This window comes from Canis lupus, chromosome 4, assembly GCF_011100685.1.
Source record: "Canis lupus familiaris isolate Mischka breed German Shepherd chromosome 4, alternate assembly UU_Cfam_GSD_1.0, whole genome shotgun sequence".
NCBI classification, from domain to species: domain Eukaryota; kingdom Metazoa; phylum Chordata; class Mammalia; order Carnivora; family Canidae; genus Canis; species Canis lupus.
The window spans coordinates 87,570,192-87,588,277 of record NC_049225.1 but is presented as its reverse complement, the minus strand read 5'-3'; the positions used below and the strand labels follow the sequence as shown (position 1 = coordinate 87,588,277).

The following is an 18,086-nucleotide window of genomic DNA, read 5'->3' as shown; positions in this document are numbered from 1 at the left end:
AGGGCTGAGTCTCACAGCCCCGAGATCCCAAACTGAGCCAAAATCAAGAGTCAGACACTTAACCGACTGAGCCCCCCGGGTGCCCCGGTGCAGGCTGCTTTTAATGAAACCCTTCCTTGCACTAAGGAAACAGATCTGGTCCAACAATATGAGATCCTGGAAGGTGCAATTACTTTTTCCCCAATATTCCAGGCATTCCAAGCCAGGGCCACCCCCATATATAAGGGAACCAGCAGCCAAAAGTCCCTTTAAAATAAGTTGGCATTTTGAATGCAATTGTACATTAGAACTTTGAGCTGTTTTTGTCTTTTTAAGGGTTTCCACTGGGACGCCCGGGTGGGTCAGAGATTGAGCGTCTGCCTTTGGCTCAGGGCGTGACCCCCCGGGGTCCCCAGGATCGCATCCCACCTCGGGCTCCCTGCATGGGGAGGGAGTACTCTCTCACGAGTAAATACATAAAATATTAAAAAGACTTTCCCCTAGTTTTTATGGAAGGTGATAGACAAAAGGCTGAGTGACACTCTGTATTAGTTTATAAAACCCATCCACTGCCGACCAGAATGAACCGGAAAGCAAGAATGCAATGACCGAGGAACAGCAGTTTGCTATGACATTTTTTAGCTGATTGTTCCTTGCAGGTGACTTGGAACCTCATTGTCATCAGGGGCATTTGTAGAATTAAACGTGTTTGTGTAAGTTACTTGTCAGTCAGAGATAAAGGAGGGTGACTTTGGGGACCGCTAATGTCCCCGGCACTAGTTCAGTGTTGCTTGAAATGCAACAGTGAGACCTGAAGGCATCGGGCAGTGCACGCAGGGCTGGCAGGTGTGCAGGTGGCTGCTGCGGGCGGGTCCCGGGGGAGGAGGGCGGAGAGCGAGAACACTCTGAATGGTTTCCCGGAGAGTTCGGGGATATTCTAAAGGACTGAGCAGGTTCCCTGGCAATATATTTGGAGGGAGGGGCCAAATGAAGGGAATATAGTCTGTGGCCAAGTGCAGAAGAGATTAAGGGACGCCTGCCCGCCAGGTACGGTGCCTCCATTCACAACTGTTTTGTCGGACTGGGTGAGGCCCTGAGTTTCTGTCCTTCCCGATTTCCTTTCTCTCCCGCAAACATTTTTGAAACACCTACGACGTGTAAAACGCTACACGCTGGGAAGTCTGTCGAGTTTATCATTTGCGTTAAGTCACCTGTAAGAGCTGACATTTCTCAAAGGTCTTGGATTTTAGTCTGAATCTGTTTGAAAACATTTTTAAGTTGTTAGAGTTGAAAATATTTGTCATACAAAAATAATTGAACGAATCACATTTTGGCCAAATCCACAAGGTGATCTGGTGTTTCTGATGCTTCCTCAAAAAATATGCTCAGCACATGCACAGCCTCAGCACGTCCTGGGAGCTCGTTGGACGTGCAAATTCACGGGCCCATCCCGGACCTACGAGCCAGACCCTCTAGGTGGGGGTGGCGCGAGCAATCTGGGTCTCAATAAGCCTTCTAGGTAATTCTGAGAAGCCCTGAGCTAAGCGAAATTATGAGACCATGATTGTTCTATTGATTGTTCTAATTAGTAGTTTGGAGTTTCAGTGATGAGGAAAACAGTATGGTGCATTCAGCAGAATGGGCAAAAAAGGTCAACATCTTATTTTTCATGAAATTGAAAATATTGCCATATGATAATCATTTACACATTCCCGTGGTAGGAAGACGGATGTGAAGAGTTGGGGGGAAAATGTTGGGAAAGACATTTAATACTTTTTTTTACGTAAGAAGGCTTTGGATGGAGTTTCTATGTTAATTAAAGTTATCTGAGCCATTTAATTTGAGGAGCTGGCTCATAACCAATAATTGCATAGGAGAGATTTTTCTCTTTTAATAAAATTGGAATCTAGAACATAGTGGGAATAAATCAACTTGCACGTTTAGTTGTTCAAACTGGCACTTCAAAATGATCCATGAAAGGAAGAATATTTTGTTTTTGTTTGTTGGTTTTTAATTTCCAAATGCATTCTGGAGTGTTACTTGTGTCATATAAAATGAAACCACTAGAAAAATGAGATTAGAAAGATGCACGAAATGCAAGCACTGGGTTTTATTGCTACAGTCGGCAGACACTGAATGACTCTAACAACTGGTATCTCCAAACGCTGACTCTCCCTCTCGGAACCAGCGTCACTGCGGACTGGCAACGAGGTTCACAGAGGGACACGCATCTGCAGGCCACACTTGGCGTAGCCCCAGTTAAACCACCTCTAGTGCAAGCACCGGTAAACCAGCTGCAGTAAGAGACCAGGTGAGTAAGCTCCAGGAAACCAAGCAGCGGTGGAGGTTGCAGGGTATTGGCTAGAATCTCAGTTGGACCTTTAACCTTGTGCCTCAATGTTCCGACCTATAAAATGGGGACCATTATACCACAGAACGCCCAGGATGCTGGAGGCAGATGTTAGTGGCTGAGCCTGCTCTCAGTGAAAGAGTATGGGATTTAAGTTCTGTAGGGAGGGAAATGAGGACAAGAGAGAGGAGAAGGACTTCGAGAAGTGGTAGGATCAACGGATTATAAATCCCACTAGGGTTAACCGAGTTAGTAGGATAAGGGGAAGGACGCACACACACAAATGGTTGTCAGGGACTGCGTGTTTGCCACCCCCCTCCACTCACATGTGAAAGTCCTGAATGCAGTGTGACTGTATTTGGAGATGGGGCCTGCGGGAGCCGATCAGGGTTAGGGGAGTTCGTGGGAGTGGGGGCCTAACGACGGCACGTGTGCCTTTGTAAGAGAGACACCTGCGAGCACACAGGAGAAGACGAGGGTCTGCAGCCAGGAGCGTGCTCTGGCCATTAGCGGGCCTGGCCGAGCGGGGCTGGGCTGCCGAGTCCGCACCTGGGGGAGGCTCACCTCTGCAGGGGGAGCTGCTGGCCCGCGGCATTGGTCCCTGTGGCGCTGGCGGCCTCGACGGCGGGGCTCGCCAGTGAGATGCTTGGAATTAGGGTTCCTGGGTGAAGTCCAGAACAAGGACAAGATCCTTTAACTTCTGTACCGGGAATGCTTGGACTGGCGCGGGGAGGAGGCCCTCTTTAATCCTACAGTGTAATGCCTGAGACGAAGCCCGTGGCGCTGGATCGTGTCCAGGGTGGTGCAAGTGGGTTCATCGCCCCTGATGGTGGCCCGCGGGCCAGGTGCGGGTCTGTATCTGTGTCCTTGAAGGTGTCCGACTGTCTGCCCCTACTTGCTTTAGGCCCAAAGAGATTTGCACCACTAGTACCTCCATTCATTCAGGGATACTTCAGTGCCACTGAAGGTGCCGGGGGGGGGGGGGGGGGTCCCTGAACCTGGGGACCCCGGTGGGCCATCCCGGTGGGCCATCCCGGTCGGTCTGCGCAGCTCAGCGGGCGCGCCCTGCACTGGGCGCTTGCAAACAACCAACAATTCTTTTCCACAGTTCTGGGGGCTGGAAGGCTGGGATCAGGGTGCCGGCCTCCCCCCGCTCGCAGGCTGCTTTCTGCTTAGGGACAGGGGGACTGACTTCTCCTTGTGTCCTCAGAGGGTCGAAGGGGCTGGGCAGCCCTTCGGGGTCCCTCTTATAAGGGTACTAAGCCCCCTCGAGAGGGCTCTACCTCAGGGCCCCATCCCCTCCCAGCGGCCTCCCCTCCCGCTACATCACACCGGGGATGAGGTTTCAATGTATGAATTTTGGGGAGACGGACCTGGAGCCCGTGACACATACTCATCTGCTGTCCTTGCCCCACAGCGGCCTGTGTTCTAGGCATATAGGAGGACGGGGGCGCTGAGGGGGGCGCTGAGGGGGACAGATCAGAAGCAGTGCGCTGTCGCCTGCAGGGGGGGGGGCTGGCCCTGGGGCTCACCCTGCGGGTCGGAGCGGACTGCGGCCTCCAGGGCAGCGGCAGCGGGGCGGCTGGCCGGGGCCTGGGGCCGGAGCTTGCACACGAGGCGCCGCAGCACACCGGAGGGGACTGAGGGGACTGAGGGGACAGCGCTCAGCGGCCCGGACACTGAATCATGGTCGTTTCCTGCCTCCAGGTTCATATACAGCATTTGCGTGTGCGCATCCTCATCCTCACGCCCCTCGGTGACCCCCCAGCGGCCCAGCTGGCCGGGCTGACCCGTGGGGCCCGCGGGCACCTCCCCTCCCCCCTCCCCTCTCCTCCCCTCCCTCCCCTCTCCTCCCCTCCCCTCCCCCCCACCTGCGGGTCTGGACGCCGGCGCCCCGCGGCCCACGGATGCGCACGAGCCCCTGGGGGGCCCCGACCAGGCCCACGCTGCCCGCCGCGCCCCGGGGACCTGCCGCATCCAGGAGCAGCGGGGCCTGCGGAGGACACGAGGCCCCGACACCGCCGCTGCCGCCCGCGCTCGCCGTCCCGCGGCCACACCCCTGCGGCGGCCGCGACCTGGACCCACCGGCCTCGGCGCGCTCGACCCTTCGCTCCTCAGCCCCCGCCCTCCGACCCCCACACCGTCCCCCCAGGTCCCTCCGTCCCCCACACCTCTGCCCCCCAGGTCCCTTCTCCCCCCCACCTCTGCACCCAGCAGGTCCCTCTGTCCCGCCCCACCCTCCCCCGGTCCCTCCGCCCTGCCCCCCTGCCCCCCCAGGTCCCTCCGTCCCCCCACCCCTCTCTCTGTGTCCCCCTGCCCCCCAGGTCCCTCTGTCCCCTCCACCTCTGCCCCCCCAGGTCCCTCCTCCCCCCTGCCCTCTGCCCCCCCAGGTCCCTCCTACCCCTGCCCTCTGCCCCCCTAGGTCCCTCCTCCCCCCCACCTCTGCACCCAGCAGGTCCCTCTGTCCCGCCCCACCCTCCCCGGGTCCCTCCGCCCTCCCCCCTCTGACCCCTCAGGTCTCTCTGCCTCCCCTCCCCCCGCCCCCCCACCTCTGCCCCCCGCGGGTCCCTCCTACCCTCCCACCCCTGCCCCCAGCGGGTGCGTCCCTCTGTCCCCCCCCCAGCAGGTCCCTCCTCCCCCCACCCTGCCCTCCGCCCCCTCACGGGCCCTCCCCCCGCGGCTCTCCGACCAGAGGAGGGGACCAGCCCGGGCAGGCGGGCTGCGGGCGGGAAGCGGGGGGGCCCCCATGGGAACCAAGGCGGCGCGGGGTGGGAATGAGCACCTGTGGTGGAGGCACGTGCCCCAGCTCAGACTGTCCCTTCCTAAAGCAGCTGCGCCCTGCGGCGGGCCTGTGCCCGGGGTGCTCCTCTTCCTGCCCGCCCGCCCCCTCCTGCCCCCGCCCCCCCTCCTGCCCCCCGCCCCCCTTCATGCTCTCCCTCCTGCCCTCCCCCTCCCCCCCCCCCAGAGCGGCCTCCCCCAGCGCCCCGGGCAGCGACGAGCCTGCGGTCTGGGAAGAGCCGAGAACAGCGTCAGGGGAGAGGAGGGGAAGCAGACTCCGGACCCAGGAGGAGGTCTTCGTTCTGTGTGCACAGATTATCTTTCTTACGACTTCTATTATGACAAATTCCAAGACCGGGAGGAGGGTGACAAACATCTGTCCACCTGCCCAGCTGGATCCACAAGTTGTTAACATCTGCTTGTGTCCCCTTTGGCCGCCCAACCATCGGCGCCCGTGTCCCTCTCTCCATCTCTTTATCCATCCCAGTCCATCCATCCACTGACCCATTTGGCTCTTTTTAAAATATTTTATTTTATTTTATTTTTTTAAATATTGTAGGGCAGCCCCGGGGGGCTCAGCAGGTTAGTACTGCCTCCTGCCCAGGGCTGATCCTGGAGACGTGGGCTCGAATCCCATGTCGGGCTCCCTGCCTGGAGCCTGCTTGTCCCTCTGCCTGGGTGTCTGCCTCTCTCTCTCATGAATCAATAAATAAAATCTTTAAAGATAAATAAATAAATAAAAAATATTGTATTTATGAGAAAGAGAGCCCATGCACATGCACGCACATGCACGGGAGGGCAGGGGAGAGGGAGGGGAAGCAGAGGCCCTGCTGAGCAGGGAGCCCAGCCCAGGGGTCATGACCTGAGCTGAAGGCAGACACTTAACCCGCTGAGCCACCCAGGCCCTGGTCTTTAAAGCCTTTTACAAATAAGTTGCCCACATCATGAGCCTTGATTTACAAGTTAGCTTGCATCTCTTCAGAATAAGGACCTTCCCAGCACATCATCAGTACACTTCAAATCATTAATGATAATTCCTTCGTATGTCAAACATCCAGGGTTATATTGAGCTTTTATTGTTTCCATCATTATGCTTTTCCCTTTGAGAAGTTACAGTCCATTTAAATTTTGCCTCTTTCCGGTTCACTTTTTAGAGCTTCTTTTAAGAAATGTCCTTGAGGCATCTGGGTGGCTCAGTGGGTTAAGCGTGTGACTTCGGTTCGGGACATGGACCTGGGGTCCTGGGATGCAGCCCCTGTGGGGCCCCCTGGTCAGTGGGGAGTCTGCTTCTCTCTGGGCCCCTCCCCCTGTCGGTGCTCTGTCTCTGTCTCTCTCTCAAATAAAAAAAAAATAAATAAATAAAATCTTTTCTAGAAAAAGAAGTGTCTCTAGAAACTATCAGCATACTTATTATTTATGTTGTATCTAATAATCCCAATATGTAAAATTTTGTATGTCTGTTTCAGCTGTTTGCTATTTTTGCTGATTCTCTTATGGTTCATGCTCCTTTTGTGTTTCCTGAATTTTGAAGGAGAACTTCCCATTTTCCTTGGAAATTTATTAATGGAAATTCTTTGAGATTTGGTGTGAACTTAAAATCCTGCAGAGAGCATGTGTCTCACTTTTGCTTGCAACAGAACTGAGACGGCTGTATCCCAGGTCTCTGCTGAGATGAGTCTGAGCACACGGGCAGTGCATATTTAGACTGAAAACCCAAGTAAGGGGCCGCACTGTAATTACTAAACCGTAGAGGAGATTTCTGTTTCATTCATTCAGCATGAACTTTGGGATAGGTATGGAGTTTTTGTTTTGTTCCCTTTTGGTTTTGGTTTCCTTTTGTGTGTGATGTATTTCTTGGTTCCCTTTGGGGGTCTAGCTTTGGGTACATGGTCTCCTATTAGATTCCGGATTGGACAACCCTAAACTTTATTGGATCTTCCGATTTCAGCAAAAAAAAAAAAAAAAAAATCACTTTGGGACTGGCTTGCTTTTCAGAGTTTCCAGGTTTCTCCTGGGTTATCATATGTCCAGAAAGAGGAATTCCACAAATCCTTCACTAGGATTAGAGGAGAGAATATTCAAGAAAGAAGATGGCTGTAGGGAAAGACAAGTTTCAAGGTTGGAGTTTAATTTCTCGTCTTCAAATAGTGTAGAATAATGGTGATACACAGAGGTGCATGCCAAGGTTTTCTATTTCATTATAATCAAAACACGAAACAAAGATTAACTTCATCTGACCATAAAGCAAATATTCAATTTTCTTGCAGCAATGGAGGTTATAAATTGTCTAAAAAGGGATACTTTACACTTTCCAAACCAGGGCGACTACATAATGATCTGATTAATAACCAGAAGATGAAGTTCCTGCTTTTGATCTTTAGAGCAGGAAAAGGTTTCTTTAGACGCACAAAAAGATGATCCCATAAGAGAAGTGAAAGATGAAGGTGACTCTTGCGGGTGTAATCTTTAGGATGGGCCCTATAGGAAACCACATGTCTGGCATCTATGATGACTCAGATGAAGGAAGCCAAAGTCTACAATTCGACTGAGTGACCATCACCATTAACCAATCTGAAAAATCCAAAGATGTTAGTAAAAATCTGGTAGATAATGTTATCTTAAAATTTTGAATTTTATTATCAGGTAGTATAGAAAACATTATCTTTTTTTTTTTCAGTTTAATTCACTAATAAAATCCAAACCTCTGACTTGTTTATGTATACGAGGAAGAAAATGAAATATTAGGACAGGCCTCCTATTACATTTCCTCCAGAGTAATTCCACAGTGACAGTAGGATACATGGATGAGCAATGAGCTCTCTTCTTTTGAAGATGGAGGGGTTGTTGTGTCTTTTTTGTTCAGTTGGCACATAAAGAATATGTAGATATCAGGCTCCTGAAGGTAACCTTGCCTTGTTCCTCCCAGGGTGGCTGAAGACAATCGAAAACTGTAACACACTCAACTTCAAATCACTGGATAAGGATTTTATGGGTCTTTTAATTCTTACTTGACTCCCCCTTATAAAATTCCTCTAATATGCCTGGAGAGGAAGTTCCCCTTTTTGAAGTAAGATGATTTTTATCTACTATATAAAAAAGAATTGATGATACGTCCTTCCGGACTTTCCTCTGCTTCTTTAAGAGTTCTGTCGAGAAGCAATGAACAGGACGGGAGAGGCACCTACTGTTTGGACTCAAAATGATGGAGTGGCTCCTGGTCTTGGGCCCGTTCCAGTGTCTCAGGCCATACAGCCCGGAGAAGCCCCATGGAGCATTAGCTTGTAGATTATTTTTGTGCACTTTAGTTGAACTTGCCCTCTGGCCTGGTGTTGGAGAGTTTTTGGCACCAAGATTTATAAACTCCTACATCACTGTCAACCATGTAGACATTCTTCACTTTGTACTATTTTCTCTCTTCTCTTCTCGTTGCTACTATCTTGGTCTAGACCCTCAATCCCAGCCTGCACTGGGATTGTTAGAATTTTAACCAGTTAGAACACTGGTTCTGTATTGTTAGAATTTTGACCAGTTAGAATACCGGCTCCCACCTCTCCCCACACCTGTCCACCCTGTGTGTGACAGTCTGTTAATCCTTCCGAAAGCCATGCAGTTTAGATTCCCCTGTGCTCGGAAATACTTAATGGCCTCCGCGGTGGCTCCGTAGAAAAAGCCCAAACGTTGAAATTTTGCTGTAAGGTCCTTTAGGATCGGGCCCTAAGTTCCTTATTCAACTTTATCTGTCTCTTTACAACCACTAGGAACCTTCGATCTTGGTTACATTCGTTGATCGTTTGTAGCTCGCTGCAAGGATCACATTGCAAACCTCCAAGTCGGTGGAAATCATTATTTTTATAATGTGAGACCACAGAGAACGAGGTTAAGGATAAACACCAATGGACGTATGGAAGTAACAAACCTATTTCAAGATTTAATGGCTGTTTCTAACTCCACACATACCAGCACAATCTTCCTGAGTAACTCCTTGGTCGCAAAAGAGGGATGTGACCCAATCCATCTTACCTGGAAGCCAAAGTTCACACCATGTAGGAACTTCTGTTTCAGGTAGATCCGTTCTTCAGCTTTTCTCTTTCTGCCCTCTCCTCTGACATTCATTGTTAACAGTGTCTGCAGGCCTGTGCTCCTGAGTGTTTCCCATCCTCAGAACCGCTGGGTTTATTTTGATGGATGTTCCATTGTTCACCGTGCAAACACAGCATCACTTTGGATTTAATTTTCAAATTGATGAATATTCTGAGGGTTTATTATGCATGGGTGGTCTTGTCCATAACAGAATCCCTAGTCGATTTTGGCAGCTTTCCACATTCACATGTTTGTTGCCCTGGAATTCATTTTGTTCGCTAATTCTAAACCCTAGATCCCTTTATTCTTAAAAACCGTGTGATAAAATCAATAATTTTGTATTGAAATATTACCTATGTATGTATTTTAATCTCCTTTCAGTTTTGCTTTTGGGCTATATTGTATGCTCTGCACGGTATATTATTATATTAGTGCATTTTATTATTTGCATAGAAATAAATCGCATGTATACTGAGGAAGAACATAGTTTTAATGACAAGGGTGCATGATATTATGAGAGTAAAAGTTTGGTGGCCATTTTTTTAGACCATTGATTTGACATTTACTACGTTTCACAACATTCTTTTTTTTAAAAATTTTTTTTATTATTTATTCATGATAGTCATAGAGAGAGGAGAGAGAGGCAGAGACACAGGCAGAGGGAGAAGCGGGCTCCATGCCAGGAGCCCGACATGGGACTCGATCCCGAGACTCCGGGATCGCGCCCTGGGCCAAAGGCAGGCACCAAACCGCTGAGCCACCCAGGGATCCCCCGTTTCACAACATTCAATTATGTGCTTAAAAACAGCTTTATCGAGGTATAACTGATTTTCCATAAAATTCACTCATTTTGGGTGTACAATCAAATAATTTTTAGCAAATTTACAGAGTTGTGTGACCATCAGCACAATCCAACTTTGGAATATCTTCATCATGCCAAAAGATCCCGATCTCTCTTCCTAACCCCAATCCCAAGCAACCAGTGATCTTTCTTTCTCTATCGATTTGTCTTTTCTAGATTTTGGATATAAATGGAATCATACAGTATGTGGTCTTCTGTGACTGGCTTCTTTCACTTAGTACGTGTTTCTGAGGTTCATCCATGTTGCAGTACGTATTACAACGTCATGTTGCAGAGTGTGGATATCCCACACTTTGTTTATCCATTTACCAGCTAACGGTCATTTGGACTGTCTCCACTATCTTGATTATTGTGACTAATACTGCTAATGGACATTCACGTGAATATATGTTTTTATTTCTCTTGACAAGATAATTTCCTAAGACCTAGTTGCTGGGTCATATGGTGACTTGATGCCTAACTTTTTAAGAAGCAGCCAAACTGGTTTCCAAAATGGCAGAGCCATGTCACATCCCACTAGCAATGTGTCAGGGTTCCAGTTTTTCCACATCCTCCTCTTTAATACTTGCTATTGTCTTTTTAGTCATAGTAATTTCAGGGGATGCGGCTAGTATTTCATTGTGGTTTTCATTTGCTTTTCCCTAATGACTAATAATGAGCCTGTTTTCCACGTATACCTTCTTTGGTGAAATGTCTATTCAAATGATTTGCTGGTTATCTTTTTATACCTTCTTCAACACAGGAATCCTCCATGGGGATAGGGATAACATTTTATACTTCTTTGGATCCCAAATACTTGCCTGGTACATCATAAGGTCATTTGCATACTGGTGTCCCAAATGCCCAAAAGGGTGATGATAATTTCATATATTAAATGTAAAAAAATGTTCTATATTTTATCTTATTGGTTCACAAACCCAAATGTCTATAGTCACCGCGCTGGTAATGTAAATGCATAACTTGGGGAGACTTTAAGGAAATAGGGAGTGGTAAAGAGGGCAAGCCCTCCTTTACAAAGACATCTATGTTCATTAAAAATAATCACTGCGCAAAGGAAGTTCATTTATCACTAGGTTGACCCTCCTCCCCCCGCCTCCCTGCCCCGTAGGTGCACACCAGACCCTCCACCACTGAGCCTAATTCTGGAGAAGTCATCATGCTACTCAGAGTGCATTTCTCTAGCTGATGCTATGAGGATCTTTTCCGAGAGATTCCACAGGCTTCCAGTAAGTTTTCTTTTCAGGGGGCTTTCTACACCCATTTTATTGCAACCACAGGGGGTCTTTCTGCCTGTGGCCTTGCTGATGACCCTGGGACACTTGGAGCCCCTCCCAGATCTCTGGTTACTCTTTAGGTCAGCTTGCAAGGCTCCACTGCCACCTGCGAGGGCAACTGATGGGACCCTGGTTCCCTGCTGCCAGCTCCCATTCTCACCACTAGCTCTTTGCTCCTGTCATTTTCATTGTCCTGCAAGATTTCCCAGCCTCCACCTCCACCTTCAGCTGCTAACTCCCACTAATCCCTCTAGCTCAATTCCATACCACCCCCCAAAACCTTTCATAGAACCCCATTTTGCTCTTGTCAGAGCACAGTCCACATTTTATTGTAATTTCCTCTCTCTTTTTCAATTTCTCTGTTCCTTGAGGACAAGGGCTACATGGAGCGAATTCACTTGTGTAGTCTCCATGACCAGAGCTTTGGTTTCATGGAGGAGCCCCAAAAGATGGCATAGCCTGCCAAATGCATTGATGTACACGGGGCCCTATAACATCACATTGGGGAAGGACGTCTTGATGAAGAGTCAGTAGGCCTGAGTAGCAAGGATGTAATAAAATCCCCATATACCTGCCCGCAAAGTGGATATCGGATTTTAACTCCTATTCTCTTCTGAATTTGAAGCTTGGGAGCCACATAGCATTTTTCTTAGCTTCAGGGTTACTGCAGGTGCTCAGGGGAGATAGTGTCTGGGGCCTGATGAGAGGTGAGAGACTGGATGGTGTGGCTCCAAGCTGTGGAGCCATCCACATGTGATCTGACGGGTCTTGTCACTCTGATGCCTGTGTCCTTTAGTTACCCAGCCCCTTCTTCCAATAAAGTCCTTCCTCGGGGGAGGGGGAGGCACTTACCTAACACACCAGTTTCTATGATATGCCAAGTGATGGTTGCCCAACTAATCCATGGACTTAATCTTCACCCAATGAAACTCAGGGCTGGGAGTGGTAGAGATCTGTAAGTGCCGAAACTATGACTTTATCTTCTCCTTTCAAAGGGCTTAAGTCATCTGCAAACCTCTAGGGCTATATACACTGGCTTAACCTTCATTTGGAAAAGGAAGTTACCCTTTCGGCTCAAAGTTTTCAAGTGACTTTTTAAAACTCGACTTGAAATGATGCCTGACGTCGGCATGCTATCTTGACGACTTGTCCTTATGCTCCGAGCTTTGAGTGCCTCCAGAAATGAGAACTGATGAGAGAGATGTCTTTCATTACATTTATTTTCCCTTTTTCTTGGGCAGGATTGGACCTCATTTGTGGAGCTTGCCAGGTAGATTCTCCAAATTCTAGGATGAGTAGAACCTTGCCTATGATGTTGCTCTTTCAAATCCCCTCCTGTGGGGCTATTGGCAATACCACAAAGGACATGGTAAATTGAGGAGGTTCTTCCCTTGGGTGTCAGGATTTCCTCAATCTTTGTAACCCTAGAGTGTTTTTTTTTTTTTTTTTTTTTTTTAAGGCAGTGTGATTAAAAGGACTTCTGATTCCTCAGTATTACTAATTAGCATGGGTTTAATTTAATAATATTTTAACACTTCATTTATTTGGCATAGTTGTGGAATGAGAGGCTTCCTATTAAGTGAATTATTAAGGGATATTTCCCTGAGAAGCATTAAAACATACACTTAATTATCTTTACAACTACAGAAACATGCTTCTCTGCCTTATTAAAGCATTTTATAAAAGCCACAATGGAATGCCATACTGATTACTTAGGCAAATCATAAGAAATCCAGATATTGCATATGATTCAGTGCATTTCTATGCCGAGGGCTTCTGCTGAGGTGTCTAAATATAGTTGATCCTTCACTAAATGGCCCCAGGCAGCTGCCTTTTGTTTTTTCCTTCCTAAATTCTGCGGCCTGTTTTTTTTTTTTTTTTTAAGGCTCTTTATATCTCATTCATGTTGTCAGGTTGTGTGTGACCTGTCACTTTTTTCCGCTAATATTAGATCTCTTGTAGCTGTCCACTAGTCACACCCTTCTCAGATCTGGGCCTTCAGATCTTACAATGGGCCGGACAAGTAGATCACTGAGCTGGTGAAATGTTACCCAGGAATGATTATGTACAGAGACGCTCTCCTTGGGGTCAAAGAGAGGAAATCCACCAAATGGAATGTGTCATATCCGAATTGGTTAGTTTTTAAGATCATTTTATTGGCCCGAGAGTGGCCTTTTTTCTTTAATAGGTAATTTCTCTGTGTAAATGATGTGTTCTTTCATTGTACCTGAGTGCTCCAACTAAGGAGTAGAATTCTAGAAGGAATCCAACATTCTGTTGTTTTCAGGCTGTGAAGATGATCATGGTGAGGTGGGGGGGCGGGGAGAGAAGATAAGCATCACAGAGATTCGTTACAGGTCCATAAATCAGTTTTCATCTTTCAGAATTCTAATTTTTTAGCTCGCCCTGAGGTGATCCGGCTGTACAATAAATCACACTGACTGTATTCGTTCTCACTGTTGCTGTAACAAATCGCCACCAACTTAGTGGCTCACAAAATATACAACTTTATTAGCTTACAGTCTGAAGGGTTCAAAAGTCCAAAATCAGTCTCACTGGGCTAAAGTCAAGGTGTCTGGAGGGCTGGCTCTTCTAGAGCCTCTCGGGGAGGATCCGTCCCCCCAGTCTGTTTCAGCTTCCAGAGGCTGCTGACCTTCTTTGCCTCCCGATCCCCTTCTCCATCTCCAGAGCCAGCCTTGCGATACCTTCAGTCCTCTCTGACCATCTGACCTCTGCTTGCATCATCACCTCTCCTTCTCTGACCCTGGTCCTCCCAGCTCCCTTTTATAAGGACCATCGTGATTGCCCTGACCCCACCAGACAAACGAGGATGCTCTCCCTGTCTCAAGGCCCTTAACTTAACCACACCTGCAACATCTCTTTTGCCATGTATGGGGACATAGTCACACATCCTGGGGGTTAAGGCAGGGGTGTTTTTGGTGAGAGGAAGGGAGCATTACGGATCCTACTGCACTAACTAAACCTGCAATATGTTGATTCAAAAACTAGAATGGCAATTTATGATTTAGGGTTTTAATATGTCTAGTAGGATAACTGGAATTACCCATTACTTCAGGCAGTCTCTACTGCCCGGCATTGGTCAAGCGAGGAGACTAAATAAATAATAGAAGCTTGCTTGGTGAGCATATGATTATACCTTGGTCATTGCCAAGAAACTACAGAAGCCTGATAAAGTGCCTTTGTACTCTGACTATGTCTACCCAGGTAGGCAGTACTGGCTGTTAGATGTTTTTTTTTTTGGATAGTACTTGAGTTTGATACCCTGACAAACTCAGCCTCACTGATTCTTCTTTCGATAGACCTCATGGAATCTAGAACTTGCTGCTGTAATTATGTTTTCTAGTGTATAAAAAATGTGACAAAACTGTGTAAAATTAACTCTGATCACCACAGTTAAAATGCCTGGATCAGAATCCACATCTGAGGGTGAATACTTAGCCTGTGGAATATCATAATGAGGAACCAGCTCTTTTACTTATTAGTTCCAATCTCTGAAAAATCTGGATGCAGGAAGTAACTTCATTGGTGCAATGTGTTGTCTTCAAGATTAAGTGAACCCTTGGCTGGATCTCTATGCCTTTGGTGAATAGGGCCCAGGACCCGGCAAGCCCAGTGGGCTGCCAGGGTCTGTGTAGAGCTCAAAGTCTAGAGCCATCTTAGTGCTGCCCTGTCCTGCTTCAGGTCGATGCTGACATCCCAGTAGGATCTGGATGGTATAGTCTGCAAAATATCACTTTACTGGCCCGAGAGTGAAAATTTCATGTCAGGTGCTTGTCAGAGGGTCCAAGAACAGGTAGGAGACTTTCCTAAGCTATAAGGATAGATCTCCTTCCTGACTGCTTGGCACCTGCTCACTAGTAAATGTTGCCACATTTGTCAGAAATCAGACTAAGTCTTGCTTTCTTCATAATCTGCCACCTGGGAGGAGGGTCTTGGGTCTCTGTGGGCAGAAGGATGGGTTGGTAGGTCTTGGCGTCCCAACTTCAGCGAGCATCAGCGTAACCCAGAGAGCTGGTTAAAAGGCAGAGACTGAGCCCAAGCCCCTGAGTCCCCGAGGCATAAGTCTTGGGGAGGGGGTTGAGAATCTGCATTGCTCACAGGGTCCCAGGTGATGCTGTTGCTGCTGGTTGGGAACTACTCTTTGAGGTCCTGTGGGGCTGGGCTTTGCTACGCCTTACAACAACGAAGGGTTATTTCTTGCTCATATTACGTGTCTCCTGTGGGTCTATAGAGGCTCTGCTCTGCATCATCCCTGATCGCACTTTGCAATCCAGACCGATGGAGCTTTGCTGCTTGTGGTACGTATGTGAGAGCCTTGGCGGTGCCATGCTGGCAGCTACAAGACTTCCAGCAACTCACTGGCTAGAGCTGGTCACATGACTCACCCAAACCAAGTGGTACCACGAAGCACGCTATCTGGATGTTGGCAAGATAGTACTGATGGCTACTTCAGGTACTGCCCAGCTTTAACTGAAGAAGCCCGGTAACAGCTGAACAGTCAAAGTGACAAGTCAGTTTACAGGGCTTGGGAATGATGTAGCTGAAGCCATCATGGCTCAGTTTACCTTGGCTATTGTTTCATTCTCTCAAATAGAAACGGAAATCATTCTAGCCTCATTGCTGCTAGATCTACACAGCATCTCTACCTCTGTTCCTCTGAGGTGTGTGGTTGATCCATCTTTCCCCTTTAACTCCCTTTTTATTTTTTTATTTTTATTTATTTTAAAAAATATTTTATTTATTCATTCGTGAGACAGAGAGAGAGAGAGAGAGAGAGAGAGAGAGGCAGAGACACAGGCAGAGGGAGAAGCAGGCTCCATCGCACGGGAGCCCGACATGGGACTCGATCCCGGGTCCTCAGGATCAGGCTGTGGGCTGAAGGCGGTGCTAAACCGCTGAGTCACCCGGGCTGCCCTTAACTCCCTTTTTAATTTTTAGGTTCTACTGCAGACATGATCTTTTCTGCCTTTCTCTTCAATTTTAAAGATTGACCTGGCTTCAGAGACCTGCTGCCCTGATGTGCTGTCTACAACGGCGTAAGAACAGTCTGCAAATTTGAGTCATCACCGATTTTTGCTTTGTGGCCCTTCCTTCCTTCCTTCTTTCCTTCCTTCCTTCCCTCCTTATGCAGCTTTGCAATCAGTTAAACCATCTATGAAATTGCAATGACCTAATGCATCATTTAGGCATAAACAAATTTTGGCTCAGAAATTATTTCTCAAAACCTCTTTTTTGAGTTGTCACTTCAGCACATATTCCTGTCAAGCACTGACCTCTTACTGATTCTTAATTTCTTTTGAGGCAGCCAGAGATAGTAGTTACCTCTTCACCAAAGGAGAAACCATAGGGGAAAATGACCCGGTGAAGACTGCTGGTTTTCCATTCTTCGGTTCAATCACTTCGGTTCATCGGGGAAATAAAACTGTCAGCACAACATCTCTGGGCACAGAGGACATGGGTAGGGTGTGTGATTCAAAGGATTGCCTACGGCTAAAGCCACTGTGTAAGCTTTAATTAACTGGGACAGCCAGGGGCAGGTACTGTAGAAAGAAACACTATCATTATTGATGTTAATTTTTTATGTGAATATTGGGAAACTCCTGGATGCATTGTTCCATAATTAATTTTCTTATAAGTTATGAATGTCCTAGGATATCCCCTAAAGGAGAGCTGGAGAGAGCGATTCATTTAAGTCAGTTTAGTTTTTAGAGGCTCTTCCTGTAGCCATATATTTATGACTACAGTTGAGTTTTGGTTTCTTGTGTGGCTTTCTGGAGCCTAGAATAACTTTGCCTTAAGATGGAAACGGTTAATGATTACGACTATGCTTTTTCAGAATAGTTTAAGTTCCTTGGGTGCATTTTTAGGCTGCAGGCTGAAGCACGATGAACGGAACTTGCAGTTGCGTTGGAGTTTGAACCAGTTATTGCAGGAAACACACAGGTATTTATTCGCCAATCAAATACATATTTTCTTCTTTTGTTTTTTTAAGTTGAGGTTATCCTGAAAATTGGTTTTAGTTGTCAAATATATTGCCTTATGCTAAATATCATGTATATTCTAATATTTTATTCTCTTAAAAGTTGAAATTGTTTGCCTTCCTATTGTTGATACTGATATTTTTACTGTTTTTTTTTTTTACCACAAATCTTTAAATGGGAACAGATAGGGCAGGCTACTTGTATTTGCCCCATGGCTTAGAAACCCAGCTGATAAGACCATTTTTAGTTGAACCAGATTTTCAGGTAGAACAGAACTGCTAACATTCAACAGAAGCCCCGGGCAAGGCTGAAGTCAACCCTGAGGGCGAATGGGCTGGGGGAGAGCTCAGTGGTGCAGAGGAGCAAGTTTTCTTTAGGGAACATGACTTCTTTTGCAAAATGAGGACAGTTCCAGAGATACAGGATATCACAGGGTATGAAGAAGATCGAATGATATGCAAATGGCAGCACGAAGAGTAAGAACTTGGCAGATAGTGAACACTTAGTAGAAGTTGGCTTTTATTTTTCAGGTCTCTCTTCCTTATTCCTTCTTGTATAAATAAATAAATAAACAAATAAATAAATAATCAAGCAACAGGTGAGCACTGCTGTCTTGTCTTCAGTGGTAAGACATTGTGGGACTCGCAAAGAAACTTCAAAGTCTTCTCTGAAAGGATTCAAAGCAAGATGAATCATATGTGATGACTTAGAAAATGTAAGACAGAAAGACGTTCTCATTGGTTCTCAGACAAGAAGCACAC

The 18,086-nt window shown here is 47.2% G+C and overlaps 1 long non-coding RNA gene across 2 annotated transcripts in view; it reads left to right on the top strand.

Annotated features, from left to right (window-relative positions):
- Positions 1 to 8,650: 8,650 nt before the first annotated feature.
- The window catches only part of LOC111095670, a 33,353-nt gene continuing 23,917 nt past the window's right edge, over positions 8,651 to 18,086 (top strand). The window contains exons 1-2 of one of the 2 annotated variants that reach the window (XR_005358689.1): positions 8,651 to 9,169; positions 16,331 to 17,287. This is a non-coding gene — a long non-coding RNA (uncharacterized LOC111095670). Of the gene's footprint in view, positions 9,170 to 16,282; positions 17,288 to 18,086 lie in introns of both variants that reach the window. The other variant, XR_005358690.1, reaches the window with a different exon arrangement.